The sequence below is a fragment of the Orbicella faveolata genome, unplaced genomic scaffold (genome assembly GCF_042242905.1).
Source record: "Orbicella faveolata isolate gen_17 unplaced genomic scaffold, um_ofav_v1 contig_4, whole genome shotgun sequence".
In the NCBI taxonomy this organism is placed as follows: Eukaryota; Metazoa; Cnidaria; class Anthozoa; order Scleractinia; family Merulinidae; genus Orbicella; species Orbicella faveolata.
In genome coordinates this window covers 2,980,066-2,987,106 of record NW_028301569.1, presented here as the reverse complement: position 1 = coordinate 2,987,106, position 7,041 = coordinate 2,980,066, and the positions used below count along the sequence as shown (strand labels likewise).

Genomic DNA, 7,041 nt, shown 5'->3' with positions numbered 1-7,041 from the left:
CCCTGGTGGGAAAAATACATCGACCATTATTACACAACGAAGGATCGAAGTTTGTCTAGAGAAAGTTGTAAATAATACTAAAAAATGAAAAGTACAATGCCTTCTTTTACCTGACGGATTGTTCGCCGTACGAAGATCGATCCAATCGTTCTCTGACTTCTCTGGTATCTTCCATGATAGAAACGCTTGGCCGAAAACGTGACAATCGCACGATCTGCTCACCGCGGGATGTGACATATTACGCCGCCACAAGCGGATATACCTGTCACCTTGACCTTGGTTACTAACTGTAACCATGCCTGATCACAGGGTAATTACAACTTTTACCTTGGTCAAATTTCTTTTGTCTTTTGCGGCATTTGCCAAAGTATCAGTTAGCGTTTACACACGGAAAATGTTTACCTAGGTAAGTATATATAAACTCTGGTACCTCAGTAAACCTTTCAAGTCTAAACACGGCATAAGTTGTTCAACTGGCCAAGATACATTCACTGCGCATTCTCCACTTGTCGACGACATCTTGAATTTCGCAAATTAGATTGAAATGGTCTGCCAGACGTTTTCAGACTCAAGATCGAAAGCTCGCACATGCGCAGCCCGTAATAGTGTCCCTTTAACAGTGCAAAATGGGGTTGAAAGGCCTACACGGTTCTTTCGATTCGTGAAATTTATAAGTTTTCCCTTTTCTTTTAATTTACAGTCTCTAGACCTTTCTCTTTCTTTTCACTTTAAGTTGTGTTATTACTGGGAGCGAATTTACGTAAATTACGCAAATCCATGGCGACTCTGGTTTACGGCTTTCAGTGAGATCTATTGCAGGAGTTGGCGGCCTTTCATTCAATCTCCGTGTAGATGAACCTCGGATGCAGAAATGGAACTTTCGTCCGTAATGTATGTGGAATTTAGAGGTGTCTGGAGCATTTGTAGCGAATTTACGGCTGTTTTCCTCCAGTGGACTTGTTCGGCTGGGGTCTCACTGTAATACGTACAGCGACTCTCATTTGCGAGTTTGGGCCACCTGTGGTCTCACCCCGTTGATTTTCTTGTTATAAATATGACATTCATACCATGTCTACATTTATTTCATTTGCAATATGATAATAGCCTTATATAATGAAAAGAAATGAATGAACAAGAGAATGAATATATAAATATATGAATGAAACTTTATTTAGCACAGTTAACCGAGACAAAGTGCTTTTAATGACGTCATGCCTCAGTTGTCTAAAGGAAATTAACGTTTAGAAAATTCTGATAACTAAGATCTACGAGCTTTCACAATTATCAAAAGAAAAAACCTCTTTATTACTCTTACCCTTGCCATACATCATCATTTCCCCCCTCTTTCATCCTCGTTTTTCGCTAGCTGGTTCCACCTTAAACCCAGAGTGTCTTCAGATCTCATCGTGGTCTTTTTGCTATGCTTAATACGGTTTTGATGGCATTCACCGCGAGAAACACTGAGGACATCCTTCACTGCCAATCTCATTTCTTTGTTTTTCAGCAATAAATAAATGGATTTATTAAAGAACGCATTTAACAAACAACAGGCTCACAAAGCGTACATGTGGCTACTGCTTAATTGTTTACACATAAGGGCAAAGAAATCACTACTTAGAGAAGTAAACATAACGATTTATGAAGGCAAGCCAACTGGGAGCTGGTCACGTTGTGAGTCCGTAATATACTACAGATGGTGAAGATACAAGATCAATCATGTTTCCATATATTTCTCCGCAGTTCAAATATAGGATCCTTCATATATTCACTTGTAGTCTTTACCATCCTCGGGGAAAATTACGAACTCACAAAATGACCAGCTCCCATTTGCCTTGATAGCTCAGTTGGTAGAGCAAATGACAGCTCAGTTGGTAGAGCACAGCACCGGTATCACAGAGGTCATGGGTTCGAATCCCGTTCAAACCTGGATATTTTTAATTCCGGCCTTAATTTTACAGTTGTGTGTATAACTGCGATGATCAATCATGTCTTCATATCTTTTCCCGCAGTTTAGGGTGGCCGAACACGCTTTTCACGCGCGCTCTTGCTAATGCGATTCATCACGCACAAGGATTGCGAAAAAAAAAAAAAAGAAAGAAAAGAAAAACGGCGTCGATACAGCGAAGAATACAAAAGGAAAAACCGACACAACGTAGGATGATTTTACCTTTTGTATTCTTCATTTTATATGTGAAGCCGATTAGATCACTACTGATCCAACGTATACCAGCAGGATCATCGTTCCGGTTGCTTGCTTAAACATTTTACAGTCGATACAGCGATCCTTTTATTTGGTCAATGACCGCGCTATCTGTGCTATTTTTCTTCATAAGGGTATTTTTGGTTTTAGTCTTTTATGAGAAATGCATGTTTGAAAAGATAACGATACAAAGACCCCGCAATTCGCAGATTTTTCTTTGTAGCCGAAAGAGCCCACAGTTAAATGCAGCGCATGCGCAGTATTGCGATTGAATACCGAATAGCTTTCTCCTAAATACGCCTATTTCTCGAGAACCACTCATTAGAATTTCACGACATTTGACATGAAAATACTTTAGGAGTTAAGTAACTGGAGTAAAAAAGTCAAATTTAACAAAGGAAATTCTAGGTATTCCAGTTAAGGCATAATCAAAGGTCTCTCTGTTGAACTATGTAAAATAGTTTTAACTTGTGAACATCGTTACAGGTTTTTTGCATTCAAATATTAATAATGATAAAGAAAATTTAATGACTTGATTTTCTGCGAATAAACAAAACCAATTTTAAAGGCCTGTTCTTATTTCTTCATGTTGCCATGGCAACGGTACATAAGATCGAAAGCTTGTGTTGTTGACGTGTGTGTTGCCATTTTTGGCGACCAAAGGGTTTTAGAAAAAAAGGTTATTGAAACACGGTTTTAAAAAATTGTGTTCAGCCACCTCAAATAAAAGATCTTTCATATAATTATTCCCTTCTAAGAAGAGATCTTATTTGAATTAATCATTTAATTCCTCGGGTGCAAACAGCCTCCGGAAGAAAAACAAAGCTTACGCAACTTAATTTCAAGTGCCACTGAAACAGCAAAAATGCAAGCAAAAATATCTGTATCTTTTTTCTTCTTGAGCTCTAACTCTTGATTTGTTTTTCACCACGAGCAATGTAATTTTCAGAAAAAAAAAACAAAAACAAAACAAAATAAGAGGAATACCTTTTCCAAATCTCGTCGCCTCTTGATTAAACAACTCTTAGAAGTGCTCGGTAAAGACACTTACAGTCTATTGTATTCAAAAAACAGATCATGATAAAATCTCATATATTTTTGTCTTTACACAGTTATATTACCAGCAAGAACTGCCAAATAAAGTGTACATGTTCTCAACTTTGAAGTTGTCATTGCAAGCCTCGTGGCCCCGCAACGAAAGGTACCATTTCATTGCGTGTTTAACAGGTTATGCTTGATGCTGGAATAAATACATCTGACGGTTTTTAAGCCTCATTCCACCAGTAGTACAGCCACTCCCTCTGCAAAGCTAGCTTATGTCACATTAGATGAGCTCATGACCACAGCTGGCTGGCGTTCAAGTTCTGTGTTTCCCGTTTATTATAATAAACCGTTGTTACAGGATAGTTCCTATTGGAATGTGTATTCTATCCTATTTTTTTGAGGACCCTAGGGAGCTCTAAAATCTCGCATGCGAATGAATGCAAAAGCAAAGTAAATTTTTCTAATTAAACGAGACTTACCTGTAAGTTGAAGTTTGAGCAAGATTCTACCGTAGCGTTTCCTATTTCTAATTACCTCTCCATGTTGGGATCTTATCACATCCACCTACTGCCACCAATCATGTAGTGGACTATATGCTGCCACATATATCAACTAATTCTTCTTGGGGTAGTCTATAAGACACCTCCAAAAATTTGCTCGCAAGACTGAGCTCGAAGTCACATGACTTGCTATCTCACGTGCTTTTCATTTCGGCAAATGCTAAGGTAGAATCTCAAATAAACTTCAACAGGCCATTTCCGAGTGCGAAACCATTGTTATGAAAATGCGTTTCATCTGTAATTTCATTTTCACGCAAATCAAAATCATTTTCATAAGAAAAGTTTTGCACGAGGACTCAAATTGAATCAGAGGCAGTAAGCAACTCGGAAATGGCCTACAGGCGGCGGAGTTTCGTTTCATTAGACAATTTTTTCTTTTCTTTTTTTTTTTTATTGTTATTGTTGTTATTTCGCTTGATACTTGAAGCTTACGAATTGATATTGCCATACATCGCCCGAGCAAACGCTCTTGGAGATTATCTTATGGGACTGACTAACCTGGTTTTCGTTTCGACCTGATATATGTAGGACTTAAGATTGACAAAAATGTGTGCTGTTTCTCTCTCTCTCTTTTTTTTCTTTTTCCATGAGTGACTTTAGAAGAATCGGTTGGACTATTTCTCGTACTTATTTCAGCTCAAGCGGATGCTTATTATAACAGCTTAAACAGCATAATTATTAATTAACAGTTTATTTTGCAAGAAATTCTGAAAATGAGTGTTGACTTTAATTTCAAAAGGTATTTTTTTTTTTTTTTTATAATTAAATTTGAAGTCCATGAGTTCAAAAATACTCTTAGGTTATTAATTTGCATTTCATCTTTCTCTGATTTACTCGCCTTTCGCGAATCAAGGAAAGCTCTCCTCTTTAATTTGTTTAATTTACGCATTTTTAACACGGTCTCAAAATGTTAAAGAAAACCATTGGCACTAAAATTGTACAAACAGTGCATAAATTCGCTATTTCACTTTCGTGTCATTCTGTTAATTATAATGTAAGTGAATTGAAGAATACAATTTTCTTAAAAGTCAATTCATTGAGCGTGAACAGGTGAAACTGTACAATATATTAAACAAAAGACGACAGAAATGAGCGAGTCCTTAAAAGCATGACCCCATAACACATCACAACAGAGAAGTCATGAATTTGAGTGCTCCTTCCACAAGCGGGACGGTCTCCCATGAATGTGAACCCTATGAATTTCTGCGAGGAAGTCCAGATCATACGGCTACTAGGGCGTACGCACTGCTTATCTTCATAACAGTCGTGAACACCATAACTTGTCCCTTCACCATCATTTTGAACGCGCTGGTGATGATCGTCGTGAAAACCAAAGCTCGACTGAAAACTAACTCCAACACTACACTCGCCTGTTTAGCTCTCACTGATGTGTTAGTGGGAATAATCGCCCAGCCCGTGTTTACCGGGTCCACGATATTAATCTTGCAAGGTGAAATATCTAGCAAATACTTCGCGAGGCGACGGATAGTGAGAACTACGCTCAGGTAGATAGCTGGAGCTTCAATCCGTCATCTGGTCTTGATCAACGTAGAAAGGTATTTAGCCGTTAAACACCCGTTTACTTACACAACCATGGTTACTAAAGCTCGGATACTTGGTTCGTCTGGTCTGGCTTGGATGACAGCGGTTGCGGCAAATTTGCCTTTACTTTTAACAAACAATAATATTTTACTAACGTTGAGCAATATTTTCTTGTTCATTGGTATCGTCACTATAGTCTTCTGCCAGGTTACAGTTTACATCGAAACTCGTCGTCATGAAAAAGAAATCGCTGCCCAGCAAGTCTCACAGGAAGCCAGACAGAAATTCTTGAAGGAGAAAAAAGCTTTTAAGTTAACAACTACTGTACTTTTTATACTATTGTTATGTTATTCGCCACAACTTGTTGTAAGAATGTTATTTGTAAGTTCTAAAATCACAACTGTAAACAGCACTTGCATTGCCCTTTTTAGTGCGACGTCTATAGCAGTTCTCAACTCGTTTATTAACCCTATCGTTTATTGTGTCAGAATAAGACAGTTTCGCGTAGCCTTCATTGAAATATTGCTAAAAAAAAAAACTACACTCAAGCTGAGCAATTTGAAAGGCGAATCTTCAGAATCAGGAGCATTGTGGTACCGCCTGAAGCACCGCAGGAAGTTGATGATCAAACCAACAGCCACAGAAATCCGAACAACAACATGAACGATAACAACCACAACAATTAAAACAGCATTATATATGGCATGAATAGCAATATTATAAAAAGCAATAACAGCGACGACAGTAAAAAAAACCGTGAAATTGTCAATTTGACTGCGTAACATCATTACAGTGTAATTTCGTTCTAATATTTGAGGAAGGACTATGACATATTTAGATGTACTAAAATACTTTTGCTAATCAGCTGCGCACGTATGGGAGACCACAGCAATTCAATCGTTGATTTCAGTTGCTGTTTTTCATTTAACAAGACAAATGGATCATTTCATTTTAAACAAATTGATTGCCAACTTCGTAATATCATTGTTGTAATTTCGTTGTAATATTTGGGAGGTTGCACACATGGGATGGGGGAGACCACAGCACTTGATCGTTGATTTTTTTTTATTTAGCATTCATGAAGTCTCAATAAAGATAACAGTTACCTTATTTGAACAACCTGCCCGAAATTTCAATATACTGAAACTGTAACGATATTTGTGATTAGAAAAAAAATGTTGTCGTTGATTTTGTTGTTGTTGACTGCGTGCGATGGGCTGAGTGGACTCATATTTCCCGTTCAGATTTTAATTTTATATTGGTAATTTATCTTTTGTTAACAGTTTGGAGAATTTATGGTGCAGTCGTCCTTGCTAGGCCGGTTAAATCATTATTTTCGAGTGATTAGAATCGGCTCTCGGTTGTCTTAAAGGTAGTAAACTTACAAGAAGAGACTCTAGAACTCATTAGCTGTGAGTACAACCGCTTCTTACATTATATTCAATTGACATATGCTTCCGATATTCGGAAATGACAACCTTTTGGAGTAGCTTTTTTCCTCATTATTGGCTGGCACGAAAGTTGATCAGAATCGAAACATTTCCACGAAAAGTAGTAAGCAAAATGTAACTGGTTGTGGGACAGTACTATTAAATAACAAACGAGTCGTATATATTCTTCCAAAGGTTCTGTTTTTGTTCTTGTCGTGTTTACTAATGCTTGTTGGCTTTGAAATCCTCGCTTTTCGCTTATCTT

At 37.7% G+C, this 7,041-nt stretch overlaps 1 pseudogene; it reads left to right on the top strand.

The window, feature by feature from the left end:
* The first annotated feature begins 4,920 nt into the window (after positions 1 to 4,920).
* Positions 4,921 to 6,111, top strand: LOC149100940 (adenosine receptor A3-like; annotated as a pseudogene).
* The last annotated feature ends 930 nt before the right edge of the window (positions 6,112 to 7,041 follow it).